The sequence below is a fragment of the Lissotriton vulgaris genome, chromosome 10 (assembly GCF_964263255.1).
Source record: "Lissotriton vulgaris chromosome 10, aLisVul1.2, whole genome shotgun sequence".
Taxonomy (NCBI): domain Eukaryota; kingdom Metazoa; phylum Chordata; class Amphibia; order Caudata; family Salamandridae; genus Lissotriton; species Lissotriton vulgaris.
This window is the reverse complement of record NC_141698.1, coordinates 31,434,518-31,459,744: the sequence shown is the minus strand read 5'-3', so window position 1 is coordinate 31,459,744 and position 25,227 is coordinate 31,434,518. Positions and strand designations below refer to the sequence as shown.

The window sequence follows — 25,227 nt, the reverse complement described above, 5'->3', positions numbered from 1 at the left end:
GTTGAAAGGTCTGCAATACTTGGCTTGGATTCAGTGGTCCTGGATGCCTCCATCTCTTTGTTCTTTGATGATGTGAGCCTGCTAGAAAGGCAAAGCCGCTCATGTGCCAGAGTCTTGCATCATGGTAGGGAATCCGCTGGAGCTGTGCCTGAGCTGCAGATACATGGGATGGACAGAAGTATGAGTGACAGAAGCCCTCCTGGTATCAGAGAGCCCTCCCGACAAGAGGTCAACCAGCAGCAGGACAGGCCTTTATTTCTACCAGACCTTTCCCCGGGGGCTGGAGACCTTATAGGGGATTTTGGCCCAGAGTTACTCCTGGCGCCTCTGTCACTTTCCCCAGCTCCCCAAAGTCACCTGCAGATGGAGGCTTCAAGAGAGCGAGAGGGAGAGGGTGGGAGAGAAAAGGTGATCAAAGAGGTAAAAGAGAGAATAGATGGAAGTAAGGAAAGAGAGATTGTTCGAGGAGACAGGCTAGTTTCAGCATTTTTGCCAGGCCTGTTTTGGTTCCCCAGTCCTGCCCTGACAATCAACACTTTACTTTGGGACAGAAGATCTGTTCGAAGTCACCTCTGGGTGGGGTGTTGAACAGCTGCTTGGCTACACAAAAACACACCCGAAAGAAGCAGTATTCAAATATTCCTGGAATTTCGCGATTCTGTAGCAAATACCAGCATAAATAAAACTGCCAAAATGCCATTCTTTCCCAGAGAACCTACTGATTACAGCAAAATGTAACTTTGTATTATGTGGCTAGACTTCAAAAGCCACACAAATTAAAAGAGCAGACTAACTTGCACAACAGCGGGTAACAGCAGCATTTCACCCGTGCTTACACGAGTGACGGGATATTTACAAACAAGGAGGCGGATCAAGAAAGAAGAGAAACACCTGACCTCTTCAAAAGAGCTGGACAAAGCAGAACTGATGGAACATAAAGAAACCACTGTGGACATAGTAAAAGGCGCTTTAGGCGGAGATGTGCAAATGACACCGTTAAAATTAGCAGAACTTGACCTCGTGTGAGTGTATACCACGACAATCTGAGTCGATCCAAAAATGAAGGTATTTCTCCTACTAAGAAAATTCAGAAAGTAGGATTTTGTCTACGATTAGCAAACTTTTTTTAGGTTCTCAGAGTCCCATTAGCTACAGACAAAAATTTCCGAAAATTCAACGTTTTTCACACACGCCACAAACCAAATTCTGCTTATGTTCGCTGGTGAACAATCTGCGGGTTTACAGGTAGGGTTAACATGCACCTTAAATTATTTTCTCTTACTTCAGGTGGCAGGAAAAGTGCTCTTCGTAAGAGCCCCATGGAGGCCCTGTGACAGGTCACTCCACCAGCACCACCACTGGCTCCTCACTCTGCACCGGTTTTTGTCACCACTGTCCTATGCATTGTACAAAAACTGCAGCTTGGAGCCCCAAGTGTCCACACTAAAATTGTGCTTCCACAACCAGGAAAGCGTTTACTGGGAAAACTAATGATAAAAGGGGAAAGAAATAAATAGCAGTACCTTGCAAAACTGCGTCTCGATTCCAGGAAATGTACTAAGCAGCCAAGCGCTTTAGTTGGAGTTCCGAGATAAACCAGGCGCTAGAATCTGCCAGTACAAATGCACTTGCAGGGAGGTTAGGAGGCGGCAATGTGGCAGGAGACTTTAGAAACCAACTCAGCCCTGTGCTTTACCTGATAGTAGAGCAAAAAGCAAACAGCAAAAAATGCGTGAGCAAATGCAGTTCGGCCTCTATCCGAAAAAGCGCAAAGTGTTAAAAAAAAAAGGGGGTGGGGTTCCAGAATCCTTTTCGCCCCAACCTTTAAATAAGGCCTTCAGTGTGCGAGAAACTTCAACCTGCCACCGGGCAAGTTCAGTATTTTTCAGCTGTCAGAACAGCTACAGTGACAGCTGCAGCAGCTTCTAAGCGCAAGTGATATAATTTAATTCCTAATGTGAATTTCTACGTATCCCAACACAGCCAATAGGATGGCGCGGACTTTCCACATTTCTGCAAACCGGCAACTGTGAATGCAAAATGGTGCGCATAGGTTGGTGACAAGTGACAACCGTAATGTCTGTTTTCCAACAATCTCTGCTCAAAGGGTGTCTGTCTGAACCTATAGCAGTGCTGACACTGCCGCTGTCAGCCTATGACGTCAACACTGGTCTGGCTTCCCTCTGGTTGAGAGGCTGAGGATGAAACTAGAGGTTGCCCAGTTCCCTTTGGAGTGTCCCCCTCCTAAGTCATCTACGTTCCCCTCTTTCCTGAATACTATGTCCTCCTTGTGAAACCTCAGGTCCACTGGGGCCCATGCTAATCCACAAATTCCCAACCCATCAGTGGCACACCTTCCCACCTCTCCATTGGATACTGAATTTGCATTTGGTGCTTGTGCTACTGAAAAAAATATTGGACTTAAGTCTTGAGTCCTGTGACATAAAGTCAGAAGCCTCTACACCTTCCTGAAGCAGAACACATATTCCACCAGATCCCAGTGGAGCAGACTGGAACGGCTGAAGCAATATATTGCAAAACAGGGCCAAGAACCTTCCAGCTTCCAAAAGCATACTGTACAAACCAAACGGTGTTCACCGAGTGAGCCTTCATTTAAGAGCTGCCAAACTTACCAAGAAGGGACTTTGGTTTGCTTTCTTCTGTTATCCTTTGGGCATAAAACATCAGAAGCATACCTGCATTTTCTGTGGAAACTTGGGCACACCTTCGTACCTTCGTTCCTCTGGCTTTCTTGTAAGAAGAAATTGCAGTCAGGTGCGTTAGGTGGACGCAGGTCACCAAAACAACCATCTCAAGGTGTTTATCCAAACAATGGTCTGAGGGTACCCACAGACCACGACTGCAGAGTGACACAACTACTGGTCAAGGCCCTATTCTAAAAAGACTACAAACCTGCAACAATGCTGCAGCTTGCAGACTTTCTGCATATCAAAGATGGCGAACACCGTATCCTGAAACCGTTCTTTCAAGAGCTTCAATAAAACGGACCTAGGAGTAGCAGCTACTATCCCTAGATTGTTCTTTGGTACCCATGCCACTGCCTTTCCTGCTCCTGGTCACAGGGGTAATGAAGGCAGTGCCAGGCAAAAAACAATTAGCAGAAAACAGGAGACCAAGGGGCCAAGGTTGGCACAAGGGGTGAGATCACTGGGCGACAAAGGGTGCAAAATGTGGGTTCCCTTTGGCTTGCGTTTGATGCACAGGTGCTGAACCAGAGCTCACATTTTGGGCCCACTGCCCAGGTGCTAATGCCTGCGCACCTCCCACTGCACTGGAAATCAAAGATGCTTCCGCTATCCTCATACGCAGACACACACACTAAACTCTGCGCTCATGCCAGCAAGGAATTCCCGAGTTTGCTTTAATGCTTTCCTCAATGTTCCTTCCAGCGCTGCATTTCAGGCTCAGCTGCTGTGAATTCCAACATTTTGGCAGCTCTTTGCGATAGGAAAGGGCACCTAGGGGTCAACTGTGATGTCATTTCTGTTTGCCATTTAATTTGTCCTGCAATTTCCAACTCAGAGACAGGTGGCTGGAAGAGAAGAGAGTCCTGATAACAAAAGGCTAACTTGTCATGTAACATAGCATATAGCTACACGCCAGGACCTCCTTGAACGGCCCCACGGTCTTGGTACTACACTGGGCTCCTAGGTGGTGCTTCTTCCCACAGCGAAGATGTCTCAGTTTCCTTTTCTTTAGGTGGTTCTTTAAGGTTCAGTGCCATAGAGATGAACACAACTGAATGGGAGCCCTATGCATTCAATAAGTACAAGTCTAATGTGTTTACATGTTTCTTTGTCCATAATCACTGTAGCGGTGGCATTGCCAGAAGTTGTCATTCAGATATTTTCATATGAATATTGTAGAGCGAACCACCTGATGAGCACGGGTACAACCATGGGCCAACCAGGCCAACTTCATTTTGAGCAACTGGGTGGCACTCAACTCCTCAAGCTAGCAGATAGTGTACCAAACCTATGGTTTTGCAATACTTCTTCTGCAAATCACCATCAGATCTTTGCTTGTCTCTGTTCATTTTTTACTGAGAAGAAATTCGTTCTGAGGTAGACGTGGAGAATCCTTCACTAACCATTTTATGACGGGACAGCGTAGAGGGTGCTCTCCATCACTTAATCCTAAGGGGGCATGCTCGGTGGGTTGGGCGCGTGCAGCCGAGATCTGTTGTATATCGACCACGTCGCGGACTAAATCCCTTTCATGCAACTCAGGATTTAATTCTTGGATTTAAGTAGCATAGTTGATTAAGGTAAAAGCGTGTATTATTTCAGTGCCAGTTTACACTTGTGTTGGTAAAGTCCCCTACATCAATGGCAGGGACATTAGGCTACAATTTTGAGATCGTGTTTGCGAGCCAAACGTGCTGATCGCATAAGTGCAGAATTGATATTTCCTTTATGCAACCAGGGACAGCCTCCTCTCACTCTCCCCCCACCCGCATGCCCGATTCATGGGCACTGCATCCCCTCTCCTTGATGTCTCCTTTGCCATTGTTGATAGCATGGATCCGTCCCTGAGATGGTGGCATCTCTGCCAGGTGATTTGATGACAATTACAGAGCCTGATTGCCTCGTGAACTATTGATTCCAGCAGTGATATCCAGGCCAGAAGGGTTTGATGGCTTTCCTTTGCCTTCTTTCGGTCTGCCTCGGCTGCTTTCTGACCGAATAAATAATGTGTGTTTGGGACTGCTGCACCCATTTCACTTCAGCTCTTCCGCACACAAAGAAGGGGTTGTTTACATGTCTTAATTTCTAGATATTTTGTACCAAGTCTTCACGATCCACCTACCATTACACAGTTGGACGTAGAAGAGTAAGGCTACAAGTTCAGTTTTACACATCTCGCAAATTCATTAAATCCATCTTCCATTTTAAGACAAACCAAGCATGTGCAATGCAATAGGTCTGGCATTACTGAATGTTTGAGCTATTTGTGTTGCATTATTATTAGCAATGCCAATAGCTCAAGCGTTTATAATGCGAGACATATTGCATTGCAAATGCTTGTTCTCCATATGCACTGACTTACCTCAAGCACCCTCCCTTCCTTGAGTGTCTCTCCTGTCTGCCTCGCTCACTCCTTCACTGTCTTTCACCGGTTACAATGGCTGTACCTAACAACAACAATCTCCTACTTGCAAAGCATGTCTGCAGTAGGCCATCACATGGCAGTGATGTCATGAAGCAGATGACAGAGGTAACCAAAGCATCCTGGCTTTCTCCTTTCACAAAATAAAGGATAGTTTACAGGATCTGTGGGACCACACAAAGGAAAATAAAACAAGATGTTGCAGTTGTGGGACGACAGTGGCAACGATGCAAGACAGGGGGATATAACTTGAGAACTCTACAAATAAACCAGGTCACTGCATTTTGAATGACTTGCCATCTTGCAATGATACATTTCAGTAGGTTCTGATAAAGTGAGTTACCATCAAGGCAGAATCCCATTTAGGACACAACTGCTGATATGCTTCCATAACTTCTGATAAGCTTCCTTTCTAAGACATGGTCAATTTTTACTGAGATCATGAACACAGACGCATTAAACAGAAAATCCCATTCCAAGCCCAGAGACCTCAGACCGGGATTGGTGTGCGCGTTATTAGTGCAGCCAGTTCAGGTCATTTTGACCCTAGAACACACTGACAGATGAGTGTAAATACTGAGCCTATGTTTCTTTCACCGGGGCTGGGCAGGATTCCAAGTCTGAAGTTCAGTACGTGAGAGCCCAGAAGCCAGCACTGCGGACCACGGTCAAAATCAACTTTGTCAAGAGAGAGCCCGAGTCAATACCAGCTTAGTCAACTCCAAATTGCCTTCAGGCACAGCTACGATTTCCAATCACCACTATACAGGCCTCCCACACCACTGCAGATGAGGCGTGAGATGGGCTGGCGGTCAGTGGCAAATACATAGCTGAGAATATTGTAACTGCAAATGCATGTATATAGCGCTTACTACACCTGATGAGGTGTCGAGGAGGAGGTTTGGGATAAGTAAAGGAGAGAGGGAGGAGAGGAGAGGAATTAAAGCCCCCAACCAATCTTAGGGCAAATGCAAGCAGAGAGGGAGGACTTTGAGGAACCACTGCTGCAGGGTTGCTTTAAGAGTAAAACTCTTCCAACATTAACTAAATATAAAACGTTACTAAGCCATGGCCTCAACGAAACCACAAGGGCCTCTACAAAACCACAAGGGGAAATGCTAAAGCCCTCATGGAGGAAAAGTAAAGCACCCTAAAGCAACAGCACTTTCACACTTGTCAAGGCCGAGCATCACACGCTACCAAGCACTCTCTACCGGAAGTATTCCTAGACCCCCAAATGCTAGCAGTCGTGCTCTACCTACAGCACCTCTAACGCATCATAGTAGCCATCACACGCTGCCAGAATCACCTTCATACACCTCACAGTTAGTAGTGACAGTCTAATGACAAAACTCACTTCCCTCAGAGTAGCAGTCTGACACTATTGATAGCACTTTCACATGCCTCCTACAAGAGCAGTCTCTCACTACTGACAAGACCATCACATACCAACAATCACACATTACATGAGCACTCCTAACCTTCACATACAAGCAGTCATGCCTTTCACAGACAAGCAATCATACATTACCGGAAGCACACTCCCACGCCTCACAAAGTTGTTGTAGAGCCAGTGGGCAGGAAAATACTGGAAAATATCTCTTCATTGACTGCTGAGTATGTGTGTGTGGTACTATGGATGGGTAAGCGGTAAATGGAAGAATACGTTCATGGGTGGCTGAATACATGCATGTGTTCAAGGAAGACCAAGTGCATAGATGATGAGTGACAGAGAGCTTGGACAGGTGGATGGGTGAACACATGGATGGAAGCACCCTAGCACTTCAATGACAGCCTAGGCCTATGAGCAGTAAAAACATTACCTCATCACTATAGAAAAGTCAACACTAGTGACTATTGGCAATCCATGTCTGTTGTGCACTGTGCCACATGGTTTTCCAAACAGCAGGACTAGAAGGTATGCACTTGACAAATTATACCCAGCTCAGTGCTCTGTGTGACTAAGTCTGCAAATATTGATTACGGATGCATTTAGCCGCGTCACACCGCATGCTGAATTTCTCAAAAGAATAAGCCATCCAAAGGACGGCTAGCAGAACTTCACCCCTCGAGAATATGACTGCCACTGAAACCCTGTTTTCTAAAAGTCAGAGGTCACAATAGCTAGTTGGGCTTCATTTCCAGCCAAAGCAAAGAATGTAAAAGCTCTTCAAGAAACATCTTACCAACAGGTAACCTATCTATATGAAGGACCCCAGTTGGCAATCCTACCTTGTCGTACCCGTATTCCAGGAGAAGACCTTGAGCACCCCAGCGGGATGCCGTGAGCAGCCCTACAACACTACTACTGTGCACTAGGCATAAGTGCCAGTATTTCTTTGGAGAGTGACAGGGATGGTGGAGCTGCAGCACAGGCGTCTCTGAACTTTTGAAACACGTTTAGGTTCAGAGATTCTAATAAGAAGGAATGTGAACAACTACAGGGAGGCGGCCGCGACTCAAGAGCAAAGCAACTCTAAACCAATCAGGCTTAGGCTAAACAGACTTTAGTGTAACTGGCTGATTCATCACGAGCCACCTCTGGTTCATTTCACGTGGATGGCTGATCCAGTATGAGCCAGTTCAAGTTAATGATCAGCATAACCTTGCTACACCCACTCTCTCATGACCCTCCTCTTTACTCTTTCCACACACCCCTCCTTAGTGCACTGCTCCATTGCATTGTAGGTAACTTAGCACTATATAAATCTCCATGCAAGAATGATCTCACCGAGATGGATGCTGTGAGATAGTCTAGGACACACATACTGTTGACACACATTGTGATGAACAAAATGATTCAAAAACAGCCAGTGCAAAGCTACTCCCTTTTATCTGGTCTGTCTTTCCTCTTGATCGAATATATGCCACATCCAGAAGCAGTGCGCATCCAGGTGGTGGCTGCGCTAGAAGAAATATTGAAGAACGCCCTACTACAAGGATTACTATTTGCTACCAATGTGCAGACCGGTGATGGAGACATGTACGCCCTTGAAGAAACAAGAAGACATGCCAGAGGAAGAGCCCGCTCTCTATGCTCTCTTATGCACATCCTGCAGATGGTCACAAGTACAGATTAATCTCATCAACACAAGCTATTTGAGAGACTTTTTAAATTTGGGTACAGTGGCGAGGGGATTACCAAGAGGAAAAACAACAGACCGTAAAAAACAAAAGTGAAACACATAAAAGGGCATCATACAACAGACTAAGAGAAACACTAGCAATGTGCTAAAGAACAGGCTTTCTATAGCTAGTGATCTTTCTTCTTTTCATGGTTTATATCATCTTTGAATAAATTCTGCCCTTGTATTTGTTTTCATGAATATACATTTAGAGAACAGTAGCAGTGGAGAATTTGACTGTCACTGGGCCTAACCAGTCTTACCATCCTTGAGGAATCAATGGGACTTCAGTCAGAGATTTGGCAAGAAAGGTGGAGATTTGTTATACATTTATTTAGGAGGATTGTGTTCATGGTGCTCCAGTAATCTAGCTCAGAGTGTGGTGGTCAAAACAAAGCACTCTGTATCTTAAGTGTCAGAACAAGCGACAGAACACCAGTACTTCAACTTGATCGATAGTGCCATCTGATCAAACAAGAGACAAAGCTTGACAATGATTCCCATCTCACGCAAAAAGACAACAACCTAAATTCAACAAAATGTACATAGCTTCTGGTTCCATTCAATAGAACATCTGATTACATCATAAATTTATGTTTACCAACAAGGAAATTGGAAGGAGAAAAAACGTGAACTTCCACGTAAAGTGGTTTAATGAGGTTGACCTTCAGAGATGTGGGACAGAGCGTACTGCAGCACACTGTAGCAAACAAACTTAATACTGAGAATAAACAGTAAATCTCAAAATCAATTCTCTGACTAACAACTGCAACTATGAGCAAATGATGAAAAAATGAAGTCTGAAGTAAATGGATTACATTTTTCGTAACTTGTAAGAGAAAAGCAAAATAAGTTAATATGTATTTTATTAATTCTAGTAGTTTGATTGTTCGGTTGCAAACAGAAATTAACTGACCCACAAGAAGAAGCGAAAGGTTTGAAATGCATTGGTCAACAACAATATGGAGTTATGAATACATAATATAATCTGTTGAATATATTCAGAAGCTTTTAATATTTCGTAGAATAAGGAAAACGAGAGGACTACAGTTATGTTATGAACATTTTGAAAATAAGAAGACATAATAAATTGACGTAAAGGCAGAAAAAATGGGCCTCGTTTTTTCAAGTGCTCTATAAAATATTGTGTACCTTGGATACTAGGATGCTGGTATATTTTCGATAAACTGGGTTAACTTTAGAATAGCCTTTAAGGCAAGGACAGCTTGACAAAGGAAACACATTAATTGCAAAATACAAAGAGAGTGCTCTAAAGGTTCGTTATAAATACATTTATCTCTGTCTAAAGGAATTCTGATCCACCTTACACTAGAAAAGAGAAATGACTCGCACCTAGGTACCACAAAATATGCTTGCTTAAATTAGAAAAGGGTCACTCCTCTGAAAGACCTGCATTGGCTAACTCCTCAGACCTCCACCTGCGAGACCAGCTATGTCACATGCAAGAACTACCAACCAACACACTTCCGTAACAGGCAGAAAACGCCCCATTTCAGTAGGCAAACACAAAAAGAAATCCAAGAGCGTGTGGCTTAATATTAGAGCTCCCGGTTGCATGGAATGTATGTTTTTGTATTTCTCTCTGTGTTTATCCATATATATATTTTTCCTAATGTTATCAGTGTTTGTCCCTATTCTCGGTTTTGTTAAAAAGGAAACAGAAACTAGCATATTTACTTTTTTTTTAAGATGATAAAATGCACACTCGGATTTTATTTTGCTTATGGGTTTCTAAGCTCTAAATACAAATAGAGGATAAACCAATAGTCTCATATGAAAACATGCGCATTTTACGATTCCCTTGTGGGTATCAACAGCTATTTAAATCTCTTTAGCAATTGTTCTCTGTTTTTAACTTCTAACTGTCAAATCCACACTGATACTGGCCTCTCAGTCATGACTGTAAACAAAGTACCCTGTTTCCATTTTGATCTATACCTGAAAATAGAGACAGGAAATTAGATGGTTTGGGGTCAGTAAAAATAAATAAAAACTGAAAACTGTGAGCTTTACTGAAAATGAAGCAGTGCAAAAAACAAACAAAACCATAAAACAAAGGTTCCCAAACTATCTCCTGACAGACGTGAACAACACATCAAGGCAGATCAGGAGAGATCATTTACTTCTCCAATTCAGGCAGAAGAAGAAAAACCCAACTCTTCTAGAATCATATCTTCTGTCACTGTTTAAGAACCGCCTCCCTCCTTGTTGGAACTGGCACGTTCTAATTGGCTGAGGCAAAGCCCTAGCCAGACGGATCCTACCACTCCCGTCAGGGGTGGGTGATTACACTCACTGTATAACCTGCCCTTGGGGAGCTTGCCACTGAGCAGCCACAAAATAGACTTTGTGTCACAAAACAGACTTCACACATGGTGTATGTAAATAAAGTTTGTATTCATCACACACATTAATTAACCCAACATGAACATCATGTAATCCTGGGCATAAATCACATAGGGAAATATTACTGGCAGCACTAGACCCAACCGTGTTAAAACAACATCAATAGTATGTATACTTGGGAAAAATCCTACTTTCGCCCTCAGCACCCTCATGTGGTGCAAAACACTGTTAGAACTAGCCCCACCCTAGCAACTTTTGTAATTCAATAACACACAGTTTATAGGGTGCACCCCAGATCACAATGTTATCAGAAATGTGAACACACAGATAATTAAAACTCTTTTAAATAGTACAGTGGGCCAAGGCTGCAGGGGTAAAAACCAATGTCAAACGTAGCTTTCTTTTGGCAAGGAATCAAAGTGTAAAGCAACCACGCCGTGCGGTGTAATTAACCCTTTCCATGCTCATGACGATCTCAGCTCGTCATGATGCACGGTTGAGCTGTGCTGATGACGAGCTGATCTCGTCATGAAACACTGACATCCTGCATTCTTCAGCACAGGAGGGGAAAACACCTAGCAGCGAAGGTGTTAATAACATGTGGTCCTCATATAGTCACTCCCACACACTCACGGAACCACGGATATCAGGCAGGTCCGTACCAGGCACACGCAGAGACACAGCACAGTAATGCGGTGCACTGCTATCCAGCAGGTCAGCTGATAATGCACATGCAGACCCTGTGGCCCAAACCCTCCTCCACTATTCAGCTAACCCCGACCACCCTACATCCTCAGGATTGGAGATAAAGGAAACCTTCCCCCAGATATTAGGCTGATCGCTGCCGTTGTCACACTTAGTAAGGGTCCCAGGGAAGAAGGTGGGGGTAGGTAGTAGGGCTAATTGGGCAGCAGTCGACAAATGGGTGTAGGCCAGCACTTGGGAAGTTCACCAACAGGATGGGGAGCAGAGGCAGGCTGAGGGTGATAGTTGTTCTATCAAAGAGTTACCCAAATGGCCTTACAGGACCATCCCGATTCTGCAAAGCACAGGAGGTCACGCAGGGCACAAAAGGAACAATCGATGAATGGGGATGAAGCTGGGGAGCCTCTCGGAAGAAAGTGGCACCCTGCCAGACACACTCCAATTAAAGCACATTGGACTCTATCTTGTACACACACTGACTCTTCCCCTACACGTGTGTGTTCCCTCTCACACTCTGGCAGCAGCAATAACTGCACCCTGCATGCTCTATTGTATGTGCCATGGCTCTCCACACCAAATCAAAGTTCGGCACCTTGCACACATGGAGGTCCACTCACGTGCTCCTCCCAAACACTGTTCTTTCACAATCATGCAGTGTCCCCAAATCGATTCACTGATGCGTGCTTATTTATCTCAGACACACAGAGCCCAAGCACTCCTTTGTGTGTGGGGCCGATGAAACATGTCAGTGTACACTGCATTAAAATAAACTCCCCACACACAGATTAGAACTCAGAAGCAAAGACCCCATGACCCAAGGGGTCCAGCATTTTATTATTTCTCCTGCGTCATAACAGACCCAACAAACATGAACAATCCCCCCAGGAGGAAACTATAAGATGCCCTGAGAACTTTAAATTAGTGGAGTCCTGTCGGGTACCAGGACCACCAGTAATTTAAAAACAGGTCCATGTTGGGCTATGCAGTGCCCCTTAACTTTACTAACAAAAAATGCTGTTTGATTTCTCAACAATGACAGTAAAAACCCTTAAGGACACACGCCACTTCACATTTTACTCTATCTTACATTTCCCTAGAAGCAGTGGTTGAGTGTGCGGGAGGTCTAAAGGTCATGACATGCCCATACTTTTTTTTATTTTAGAAAAACAGTTCCCCTACTTTTTGTGAAAAGACAGCCATACCTGGACTGTTAATCCCAACAGCTGAGGTGTCAAGCAGGGATCTCCTGTACTATGATACCGCTCGAAGGCAAAACAGCTAAACAAGCCTTCTTGCCAGGGTGCCTGCTTCCCTGAAAGAAATGTATATGTGCGCAACTGTTCAATCTGCAAATTGAAAGACTGCAAAAAAGCCAGTATTGGCTTTAATTGATTAAATCACTTGATGCTTCTGATGAGACACATTTATTTGTGAGAGATATTGTATGGGAGCTACCAACTAAGGTATGAAATGGGTGCTCTTAAAAGACAGTTAAAGAAATTGCACTACGTAGTCTGCAAAAATCTACATTTTGAAAACACTATCTTAAACCTTTTTGCAAATGTTGTTGCAGCCTCTTATACTGTGTGTAATGCAAGTTTAAAATAATGACTTACATACTCAGTGCTTTCTGTCACAGGCTGGGACCTTGTGGCACCAAACATACACTAGTCACTATTATCCACTGCACCAACCAGGATTACATTTTGTGTCACAAAATGATTTTTCAAGGATGCACTTTGACTGTTCTGCGACTATAGATAGAATGTGAATGTTTATTTATAATGTCATGTCTTATTTATATTGTGTTGCTTGTAATTGTCTTGTTATACGATGTACTTTGATAATCTTAAGGGATGGAAATAAAGTTTTTGATGATGGCACACACATACCTTTGCAGCGCATGCATTTCACACTGATAAACATAACTTGTATTTAGTTTTCATCTAAGCTCTGCGTTATTTTATATATAGTTACCTGAAGGTTAAAGACCAATAAAAGTTCCAGGATATTTTTCTTCTTTTGCCCAAGCCTTTGACCACGCCCCCACGCTCACTCATTCCCCTCCACGCGGACAGCATCACAGTTCCCATACTTTTTTTTAATATACTTCAACCACTGCGTAGAAATATTTGCATTTTTCATGATGGTTTGTTTCTGTAGTTTATTTGACTCACGTATGGTGTTTACCATGAACAGCGCTGAGTCACTTGTAAGCATCTGAATTCAAGTAGTGAGTTCCTGTTTCTGATGAGGCACATTGAGAACCCTGATGTTAAAGGTGATGGCAGCGCGAGTTTCCCACAGGGTGTGTTAGAGGATTATCAGGGAGTGCAGACTACAAGCACAGCCAATCCCTGGCCTTTATGCAGAGTTGACAGAGTGATACTCGCATGTGTGCCAATGGTAATTGTGAGAAAGTGTGAGATATACAGATGCAGGATTTCAGAAAGAGGGGGGGGGGGATAAATAGACAAGAATGTCCAAGAGAGAGAAAGAGTAGAAGAAAGTGAACAGCCAATCCCCTGGCCTTTATGCAGTGTTGATAGAGTGGTACTCACGTGTGTGCCAATGGTAATGGTGGGAAAATGTAATAATAATAATAATACTTTATTTGATTTTAAAAAATCATAAAAGGGTGGGCTTACCACCATGCAAACAGCGTATACATCATAAAAAACACAAAATCAACTTTAAATGGAGTTAAAAACTGATATCATAAAATATGCAAATTTAACGGGGAAAAAGATCTAAAGGAGAAAAAAAAATGAATGGAATGGGGTGTTTTTAGGTTTCGCTGGTGAGCGGAGCCGATTAGGCTCCGCCTCCAGAGAAATCTAATGAGTATAGTAAGCACTATGGAAGACGCCCCCCCGTCCGATTGGCTAGCTCCATAAACGGAGCCTAGCCATTGGACGAGGGGCCTGTCCGTCAATGCCGGACCAGACACGGGGGCGTTCCCGACATTCTTTGGCTTTTGCCGACGTCACGGGACGCCGGGAACGCCCCCGTGTCTGGTCCGGCCGGGCCGTGCTTGCTGCTGTCCTGGGCATGCTTTTCCCCCGGCACGTTTCCCGCCTCCCTCCCGCCGTTCGTGTTCTCTCCCGCCCCCCTCCCCCCTCACGCCCCCTGTGTCCTCTCCCGCCCCCTCCCGCCGTCCGTTTTAATTTATATTCACTCAATGTACACTTTTCTGCCGCCTCCCGCCGTTCGTGTTCTCTCCCGCCCCCCTCCCCCCTCACGCCCCCTGTGTCCTCTCCCGCCCCCTCCCGCCGTCCGTTTTAATTTATATTCACTCAATGTACACTTATCTGCCGCCTCCCGCCGTTCGTGTTCTCTCCCGCCCCCCTCCCCCCTCACGCCCCCTGTGTCCTCTCCCGCCCCCTCCCGCCGTCCGTTTTAATTTATATTCACTCAATGTACACTTATCTGCCGGGATCCACCATTCTCGGTCTTACTTTGCGTGCTAATTACCCTTGTTTCAGATGTGTTCATGCATTTCCACCCATATATTTTTAGCTGCCTACATATAATGTTGTATTTCTTTTTAGGTTTCGCCTCGCCGAAGGATGCGCTCTGCGCATCTTTTCGGCGCAGGCGAAATCCTGTTGAGAACTGTAAGGTGGCTTTGTTCGGCCCTCGTCCTTGATTGGCTGGCTCCGTAAACGGAGCCTTGCCATTGGACGAGGGGCCTGTCCGTCAATGCCGGACCAGACACGGGGGCGTTCCCGACATTCTTTGGCTTTTGCCGACGTCACGGGACGCCGGGAACGCCCCCGTGTCTGGTCCGGCATTGCCGGCACCTCCCTTGTTAGGTCAAGAGCTGTGTGCACAGGCGCGCATATGGTGGCGTGATTTCGCTATCCCTCCTGCACGTGCACCGCGCTGTGCACTTCGGCCACGCTTTTCTCTCTCCACCTTAACTCTCTCCTCCCTCTTTCTACTACCCCTTGTTTTTAAAGCACATAGCGCCTTAATTTAAAACTGTTCTGCAGTATTTTCGCACTGGTGTCAGTTTAACATGTTAATGTAGAGCTATTTTCACTCAATTCAGCGTGACGAATTTCGTAACTTTCATAGCATATGATCAGATCTGCTCCCACTTGTAACAACGCTTTGTTTTCACTTTGACCGTCAAACGTATGCAGGAAAGTATCTTTCGGCTGTTTTTACTACTTAACATAATCTCCAAACAGAATTCTATTTCTATTCCTAAAATATCAGTGGACGCATCCTTTCCACCCTCCAAATCGCAATTTCACAAAAAAGCTTACGTTACATTTTTAAAGGGTTACGATGTGGTTAATAAACGTTGTCGGATGCATTTGATTTTAGCTCACCCTACGAAACAAAAAAAAACGTATTAATCATAATTGGGCGGCGAACCCTAGTGCATTTATCAATGCTTGTTCACTAAGCTGCTACAAGTGGTCATGGGATGAGAGTTCTAACCTATGTATTTATAACACATCGAGTGACTCGAAGAACATCTCTTTAAAAGTTTAACGCCTGTGAGTTTGTCAATGTTAGGGTGTGTGGTGTGAGGGGCGCTCAGATGCTGGAAGCTAGCACGGTCAATGCATCGATGGGCCGTTTTAACTTTAGACAAAATAAGTGTAGAGGAGTCACCGGTTCAAATGAAGGAAGGGCTCTGCGGAAGTTTGACGTAATGTGACTAGCTGTGTGTGAAAGACGAGTGCTAACCCCCCCCCCCCTCCCCGCCCTCATTTCCCCCAAGTGCTTTCTGCACCCATCACATGGCGTCACACTTAAGCAGAACCCTGTCTCATTTGAGCCGGTGGGTCATCTGCACTTATTTTCAGGGACCAGCTTTTATTTTTCCTCAAACGTTGATGCAAGAGAAGAAACACCGAAAGGAGAAAAAGAAATGAAAACCCGAAGGCAGGGATGTACAGGAAGCTGCAAGAGTGAGATGCAGGGAGTGAGTGTCTGGAGGAGGATGATGGAGGCACCAGTGGGACTCAGGACTATAGCGCCTTGGTGTTCAGGACCCGACCTTGGCTAGCGACTGCCGAGGGCTTCCAAACTCAGGGTCCTGGCATTCATTCTTTTCTTTTTTACAAATTAAGCACTGGCCCGGTTATTACTCACACAGCCCATACTATAATGGTAACTCTAGCGGCTAGAAGGCAGCGCTGGCACTAGGAGCATGATGGCGGTAACTTGAAAAGAGGGAGCAAGGCGAAGTCTGTCCCCCTATAAATCGAGTTGGGGAGTTTCGCCTCCCGCTGCGGGGGTAGCGCTGCATTTCATGCCCGCACTGGGAGGTGTCACAAGTCTTCATCAATGCTCTGCTTCTCGGAGCACCCCGCAAATTCGCTTGCATTTGCACTGGGTTTGCATTTTATAGCGCTTCACACCAGTGGACTTGAATGGTTTTAAGTTGCAGCCTAAGTATATAGCTCCTCCTGCTGGGGACCAGGTGTAGTTACAGAGCTTTGTGTCTCATGGCTGAATACTAGTCGTGAAAGTGCGAAGTGAATGGGCAGGACTACGATTGGTGCTATGACGTGGCTCACATTTTGAATTGAAGGTCGTTACAATGTACAAGTATTTCCACCATTCGTTAAAACATGCACTCATAAATAATTCTCGTCCTTGAGGTCCAGTAAATTCTTTTGTAGTTTATTTCTGGAGATTCACAGCTTTTGCCAAAATTAAAGAGGGATTACATATCCGCCTCATCAGGGAAAAGGGATATGGTATAAAATCGGGCACCTTCCTAAAATCGGGCAGGAATTGAACGGCTTTCTTTTCGCGGAAGTATTGCAATGCTGATTTTGCATCCCCGGTGTTGTTCTGGTCACAAGACAGCGTGGCTGAGTTCCTTTGCCTCGGTGACCTGTCCAGAGTCAATCACTTATTCCACAATCCAGTGGACCTTTTAATTTGCATGCGGTGGGGCTGCAGTCGGCATGGAGCTGTTTATGTTGGATGGAAGGCAGACTTTGCAGAACGTGTTTGCTGAGTTGATTTCTGTGTAAAATTTAATACCGAGGCCCGGATTTATAAAAGGTGTTGCGTTGTCTGTACGTTGCACAAGGCAATGCAAGGCAGAGTGAAGAGTGAGTGTGTAGAGTGAGTGTGCAGAGTAGTGAGTGCAGAGTAGTGAGTGTGCAGACTAGTGAGTGCAGAGTACAAAGTGAGTGTACAGAGTAGTGACTGCAGAGTGCTAGGGAGTGCAGAGTGACTGCAGAGTGCTAGGGAGTGCAGAGTGACTGCAGAGTGCTAGGGAGTGCTAGGGAGTGCAGAGTGACTGCAGAGTGCTAGGGAGTGCAGAGTGACTGCAGAGTGCTAGGTAGTGCTAGGGAGTGCAGAGTGCTAGGGAGTGCAGAGTGCTAGGTAGTGCTAGGAAGTGCAGAGTGGCTTGGGAGTGCTAAGGAGTGCAGAGTGATTAGGGAGTGCAAGGGAGTGCTAGGGAGTGCAGGGGAGTGCAAGGGAGTGCTAGGGAGTGCAGAGTGACTAGGGAGTGCAGAGTGACTAGGGAGTGCAGAGTGACTAGGGAGTGCAGAGTGACTAGGGAGTGCAGAGTGACTAGGGAGTGCAGAGTGACTAGGGAGTGCAGAGTGACTAGGGATTGCTAGGGACTGCAGAGTGACTGCAGAGTGCTAGGGGGTGTTAGGGACTGCAGAGTGACTGCTAGGGAGTGCTAGGGATTGCAGAGTGACTGCAGAATGCTAGGGAGTGCAGAGTGACTGCAGAATGCTAGGGAGTGCTAGGCAGTGCAGAGTGACTAGGGAGTGCTAGGCAGTGCAGAGTGACTAGGGAGTGCTAATGAGTGCAGAGTGACTAGGGAGTGCTAATGAGTGCAGAGTGACTAGGGACTGCTAGGGAGTGCAATAGAGTGCAGAGTGCAAGCGAGTGCAGAGTGCAAGGGAGTGCAGAGTGCAAACGAGTGCAGAGTGCAAGGGAGTGCAGAGTGACTAGGGAGTGCCGAGTGACTAGGGAGGGCTAGGGTGTGCTAGGGAGTGCAGAGTGACTAGGGAGGGCTAGGGTGTGCTAGGGAGTGCAGAGTGACTGCAGAGATTAAGCTAATGGCAATGTAAATGACAATGGCATTTATTTATCTGTTTTCAAAACCAACACATAAATACAAATTTTGTCATTTACAATGCCAATAGCTCTAACTTTTCCAAAGGCGAAACCATTGCATTGTAAATGCTTGTTTGCTAGGCATACACCATGCTCCACTGTACGCTTTTCCTTACAGCGTTTGGAATGGAGTCTAGGAACTCCCGCCCGCCCCCCTCGTCCTCTCCCGCCCCCCCCTGTCCTCACAAACATATATTGGTATCCCGTCCCGCCCGGGGGTTTCTTCAGCCGGCCGGCCAATCCCAGCGCGGCCGGCCGGAAGTGCCCGCCCCCCCCCCCCCCCCCCCCCCCCCCGCCGCCGCCCAGCGCGAGAAGAGGAGCCACGGCGAGCGCTGGAAGTCTGCGCTGCTCATGGAAAACAAGCTTCCCCACTCGGGTAACTGCTGGAAGTGAAGGTAGGCACATCGGGCATGAGTGTGTGTGGGGCTTCAGAATTGGCACTTTCCCCTGTATGACGAGCACTGCTAAAAACACCAGCATACGGACCTGGAACCCTTGGAAAGCTGCAGTTTCTAATAGAAAGCACAAGCCCGAGTCTAGGAACTCGGCAGCACCCTCCCCCGAACCACAATCCGCCCCCCTCCACAACTATGTAACACCCGAGATGTCACAACACAGCTCAATAAATCCCACTGCACGTATATTCCGTGGCCGCGTGGACAATGCCACCTTTTCATACCCACATCTGCACATATCCCATTCCCCCAGCAGAGCCAGCGAGGGAACCAAGCCACCAGGGGCTGCGTCCGTGCACTCCCTGCTCCTCCCAGAGCACCTTTCCCTCTAGAACTATGAAACATCAGAAAGGGTTTCTGGCCACCCCAGGCCTGGCGTGTCTTACCCTTTCTGCCGAAAGCAAAAATCTCTACGGTGAACCCCGATTTTCTGGAACCATATACCACGGCCTCAAGTGACAAGCTCTGCCATGCGCCCTTTCCTCTACCCTCCCAACTCTTACAGTTTTTCTCCTCCACAGGCTGAGATTTCTTTTAAGTATTATTCCCCTCACCCATGGCCCAGGTCTTACCCCCCAGTCATGTCGCATCTCGATTCGAGGCTCTATCTCACGCCCCTTCCCGGTGCTAGAAACCCTTCTAAAGGATGCCCCCATCCGAAGCTCTATTTATCCACTGCCCCCAGAGAGATCCCAACTTTGTAACATAGCGCTTTGTTTCTTATTTGGCTAGACTGTGTAACATAGCGCTTTGTTTTCTATTTAATTAGATTGTGTAACATAGCGCTTACTTTTGTATTTAGTTAGACCATGTAACATAGCGCTTTGTTTTGTATTTAGTTGGACTTTGTAACATAGCGCTTTGTTTTGTAGTTAGTTAGACTGTGTAACATAGCGCTTGCAAGGCTGTGCCTCTCACGCTGACCCGTGTGAGTACCTACCGACCCAGGGGGGAGCGTCAGCTCTGCTGTTGGTGACGTCTACTTGCCCCTCTCTCTCACAAGGTACACAGTCTACTCCCCTCTCTCTGCGTCTCTTCTCTCCCTCTCTAGCTCTTCATCTCTCTTATTCTGCCTGTTTCCTGCTCGCTCGCTCTCGTGCTCCCTCTCTTTCGGTCTCTCTTTCACATTGTCTCGCTCCTGCTCTAGATGTGTGTCTCTCTCTTACTCTCACCCCTTTCCATTCTGCTTTTTCTCCTTTCTCTTTAGCTCTTCTTTTTTTCGTTCTCACTTTATCTCCCCTCTCACTTCATTGCTATTTCTCCTTCTTTCTTTTTCTTACTCTCTCCATCCCTTCCTCTCCCTCCCTAACTCTTTTCTTCCCTCCCTTCGTCTCCCCCTCTCTCTCCCTCCCTCATTCCTCTCTCCCTCCCAGCCTCCCTCCCTGCCTCTCTTTGTCCCTCCTACTCATCATCCCTCCCTCCTTTCCTCTCTCGCTCCCTTTCTTACAGTCAGTGCTATTGTGAAATGTCAGTGCTTCGTGGGGGGTCTAGCTTAAACTGCATTTCTGGTCGGACCCTTTCTTAGCATTCCTTTCTCTTTTTCACGGGTGATTTTAATGTCAGATTCGTTTTCCTTAAACAATTTGTTTTGACTTTGGCTAGAGTGTGTAACATAGCGCTTTGTTGTGTATGTAGTTGAACTTTGTAACATAGCGCTTGGTTTCTTATTTGGCTAGACTGTGTAACATAACGCTTTGTTTTCTATTTAATTAGATTGTGTAACATAGCGCTTACTTTTGTATTTAGTTAGACCATGTAACATAGCGCTTTGTTTTGTATTTAGTTGGACTTTGTAACATAGCGCTTTGTTTTGTAGTTAGTTAGACTGTAACATAGCGCTTGCAAGGCTGTGCCTCTCACGCTGACCCGTGTGAGTACCTACCGACCCAGGGGGGAGCGTCAGCTCTGCTGTTGGTGACGTCTACTTGCCCCTCTCTCTCACAAGGTACACAGTCTACTCCCCTCTCTCTGCGTCTCTTCTCTCCCTCTCTAGCTCTTCATCTCTCTTATTTTGCCTGTTTCCTGCTCGCTCGCTCTCGTGCTCCCTCTCTTTCGGTCTCTCACATTGTCTCGCTCCTGCTCTACATGTGTGTCTCTCTCTCTCTTACTCTCACCCCTTTCCATTCTGCTTTTTCTCCTTTCTCTTTAGCTCTTGTTCTTTTTTTCGTTCTCACTTTATCTCCCCTCTCACTTCATTGCTATTTCTCCTTCTTTCTTTTTCTTAATCTCTCTCCATCCCTTCCTCTCCCTCCCTAACTCTTTTCTTCCCTCCCTTCGTCTCCCCCTCTCTCCCTCCCTCCTTCCTCTCTCCCTCCCTGACTCTCTTTGTCCCTCCTACTCATCATCCCTCCCTCCTTTCCTCTCTCGCTCCCTTTCTTCCTCCCTCCCTCTCCCTCCCCTCCCTCCTTTCCTCCCTCCGTCCCTCTTTTCTTCCATTCCTCTCTCCAGTCCCCCTCTCTCAACACCTCCCTCCCTCTCCACCTCCCACCCCACCTCACTCCCTCACTACCTCTCTCCATCCCTCCCTCTCTCCGTCCGTCCCTCTCTCTACCACCCTTCGTCTCTCTACCTTCCTCCGTCCATCCCTCTCTCCCTCCCTGCCTTCCTCTCTCCCTCCCTCTCTGTCCCGCCCCCTCCCTCTCTGTCCCTCCCTCTCTCTCCCTCGCTGCCTCCCTCTCTCCCCCTCGCTGCCTTCCTCTCTCCCCCGTCCCTCCCTCTCTCCCCCGTCCCTCTCTCTCTCCCTCCCTCGTCTCTCTCCCTCCCTCCCTCTCTCCATCTCTCCCTCTACCTCCCCCCTTCCCTCTCTCCCTGCCTCTCTCCCTGCCTCTCTCCCCCCTGCCTCTCTTCCTCCCTCACACTCTCCGCACCCCCCTCTCTGTACCCCCTCTCTCCCTCTCGCTCTCCCTCTCTCCCTCCCTCTCTCTCCCCCTCTCCCCCTCTCTCCATCTCTCCCTCCGCCCCTCCCTCTCTCCCCTGCCCCCCTCCCTTCCTCTCTTCTTCCCTCACACTCTCCGTACCCCCTCTCTCCCTACCTCTCTTCCTCACTCTTTTGCTCTCATTCGCTTTCACCCTCTGTGTCTCGGAGACTCCCTCATGCTATCGGTCCATAAGCCTGAAGACTACTTAAGGAAGCCTGGGACCCACAATTCCCTGGAGCTCGAGGGGGATCAGTACCACTGAACCCCCTGAGATGTGAAACCGAACCCACTGCACCCTCTTATGTGTGAGCTGCTGCTATGTTACGATATTCTAAATACACCTCACTGTCTCCGAATATTACATATAAACACACATTTTGAATTTGGACGAGTGCCCCTGTGCACTGTCAGTGATCTGGCCAAAGAGGGCACGAACTACCTGAAACTGGATCATAAATCCAAGATGTTCCAAACATGGTCCCCAAAAATACGTTTGGCCCAGAGCCCCCAAAATCCTTAAAATGTCCCTGATGACAGCGCTGTAGTGATGGACTTCCATTCCTGGAACGTGCCAAACCTGGACCATAGGGCATCCCGACTGACCATACATCCTCCTCCCGGTGACGGGATCAAGTTCCTTCATAGCTCATCCTGCAAAGTGGTTCACTTCAAGGCGTTCAGGTGCGTTCATTGTGTCTGGTGGTTTTGAAAAGCGCCAGATTAGGAATATTGGGGTTTTAAGCGTTGTACAATACAGCGCCCCTACATTCAAATCACACAAGGTCAGGTAGGTGAAAGGAGAGATGAGACTTCATGCCCATTCAATCCACAGGGTTTATTCTAATACTGGCAGCGGGAGGAGCTTGTGTACCAATTACATAGATGCCGCCAAAAGGGAACAAGCATTTACAATGCAATGGTCTCGGCATTCTTAAAGTTAGAGCTATTGGCATTGCTCATGACATTATTTTTATTTATGCTTTTGTTTTTAAAACATAAATAAATGGCATTGTCATTTACAATGCCTATAGCAGGTCATAAGCCTCCTTTTGTTGGAGTCTCCTGGCTGTCAGCAGTCAGGAGCCTCACACCTGATGCAAATGGAGCGGAGGGCTCTGTGCGTGTGTTTGGGGAGCTCTTTGCGTGTGTGTGGGGGGCTCTTGTGTGTGTGGGGGGCTCTTGTGTGTGTGGGGGGCTCTTGTGTGTGTGGGGGGCTCTTGTGTGTGTGGGGGGCTCTTGTGTGTGTGGGGGGCTCTTGTGTGTGTGGGGGGCTCTTGTGTGTGTGGGGGGCTCTTGTGTGTGTGTGGGGGGCTCTTGTGTGTGTGTGGGGGGCTCTTGTGTGTGTGTGGGGGGCTCTTGTGTGTGTGTGGGGGGCTCTTGTGTGTGTGTGGGGGGCTCTTGTGTGTGTGTGGGGGGCTCTTGCGTGTGTGTGGGGGGCTCTTGCGTGTGTGGGGGCTTTTGCGTGTGTGGGGGTCTATTGCATGTGTGGGGGTCTATTGCATGTGTGGGGGGCTCTTGCGTGTGTGTGGGGGGCTCTTGCGTGTGTGTGTGTGTGTGGGGGGCTCTTGCGTGTGTGTGTGGGGGGGGCTCTTGCGTGTGTGTGTGGGGGGGGCTCTTGTGTGGTGTGTGGGGGGGCTCTTGTGTGGTGTGTGTGTGGGCCTCGTGTGTGTGTGGGGGGCTCTTGTGTGTGTGTGGGGCTCTTGTGTGGGTGTGTGTGTGTGCAAATGCAATACGTCTCGCATTTGCGACAGAGTAAGCTATTGGCATTGTAAATGACAATGCCATATATTTATCTGTTTTCAAAACCAACACATAAATAAAAAGTTTGTCATTTACAATGCCAATAGCTCTAACTTTTCCGAAGGCGAAACCGTTGCATTGTAAATGCTTGTTTTATGATGTATACGCTGTTTGCATGGTGGTAAGCCCACCCTTTTATGATTTTTTTTAAATCAAATAAAGTATTATTATGATTGGTGGGAAAATGTGAGGTATACAGATGCAGGATTTCAGAAAGACGAGGAGGGAATACATAGACATGAATGCCCAACAGAGAGAGAGAGAGCAGAAGAAAGTGTATAAAGTATGGTATGGAAGTGTCTGAAACTCAGAAAAGGCCACTCACTACCCCTTCCCCAGACCTTAGTAACAAACAACTCAAGAGACACCCAAATACTAAGCAGATGGCGTGCTGTGTGAAGCTCAGGATTTTAATTCCCTTTTTAAGCCACACCCTTTACCTAAATAAGACGCGCCCATTCCAGACCCCACTCTTTTTTTTCCACACTTGAAGCACTGGATCCACCCCTAATAATGGTCCATTCCACAGGAATAGTCCACCACATCCCCCCACCTCACCAGCTCCAGCCTCCCCCGGAGTATTCCCCATCACACAACCCTGCCCTCTCCGGCACGTGCTCTCCCCCCTGAAAGAGTGCCTGTCCAGGGTCTTTTCCTCTCACTTCTCGCGAGCTCCTCCATGCCTTCACCCCTACCCAACCTCCCCTCGCCGACGCGCTCATTCCTCACACTCAGAACTTCTCTCGCACGCGCTCCACAGCTCGATGATCACGCACGTTCTTCGTCCCGCTCGCGCCCCCAACCCTCCACACACGTTCCTCAGACCGCGTGCGACTCGTCCCTCACGTTACTCGCACCGCGCGCGCGGGATACATCTCGCACGTTCCTCGCAGCGAGCGTCTCCTCGCGCGCCTCTCCCACTCCCTCGCGCGCCTCTCCCACTCCCTCAAGCGTCTCTCCCCTCCTCACGCGTCTCTCCCCTCCTCACGCGCCTCTGCTCGCGAGCCTACTCCACGAGCCCGTCTGATGCAACAGGCTGCAGCGGTTTCACCAGCGTCGCCGCGCGCTCCTTCGGTTTCTTTTGAGTTTCCCTCCTCGCGCCCAGCACTCACCGGCCGCGGACGGACGCCGCCTTCCTCCTCACGCTGCCTTCCTCTTTCTTGGGGGTCAGGGCGGGGTGTGGGGGAGCTCTTCCCAGCGGAGTTGAGATATATATTTATTTTAATGTCTCCTCTTTTTCGCCGGGACTCCGGCCGCGCACGCAGACACGCTCCCCGCTGAGGCCAAACCCACCGCCCACCCCCAGCAGAAGGAAGCCCGGCGCGCCCCCGCCCTCGCACATGGCCTGGCTGCTGCACTCGCGGATGGGGCTCGCTGCTAACTGCTCTCCGTGGCGCTCAAAAATCGTTATCTCTGTGGTGCATTTCTCAAGTTCAACGGGGAACTACATTTCTGCCACGAATGTCCGCCCTAGAGCAGCGACGGCCTGGGGGAGTCTACAATAGCCCGCGTCCCCCCCAACCTGACTTTAGTGTCACTTTTTGGGATATTTTCTTTTCTCTGACATTAGCAGTAGTTCAACCACCTGACTTTTTTTGCAGGAACTTCGTGATT

At 47.4% G+C, this 25,227-nt stretch overlaps 1 protein-coding gene across 4 annotated transcripts in view; it reads right to left on the bottom strand.

Moving 5' to 3' along the window:
- SLC38A5 (solute carrier family 38 member 5) overlaps window positions 1–25,227 on the bottom strand; it is a 418,440-nt gene that overhangs the window by 211,732 nt on the left and 181,481 nt on the right. Inside the window, exon 1 of one of the 4 annotated variants that reach the window (XM_086940343.1) lies at window positions 24,726–25,022. The exons of 2 other annotated variants lie outside the window; for them this stretch is intronic. The gene's annotated coding sequence lies outside the window, so the exon portion shown is untranslated. Of the gene's footprint in view, window positions 1–24,725; window positions 25,023–25,227 lie in introns of those variants that run through there. One more of the 4 variants, XM_086940344.1, reaches the window with a different exon arrangement.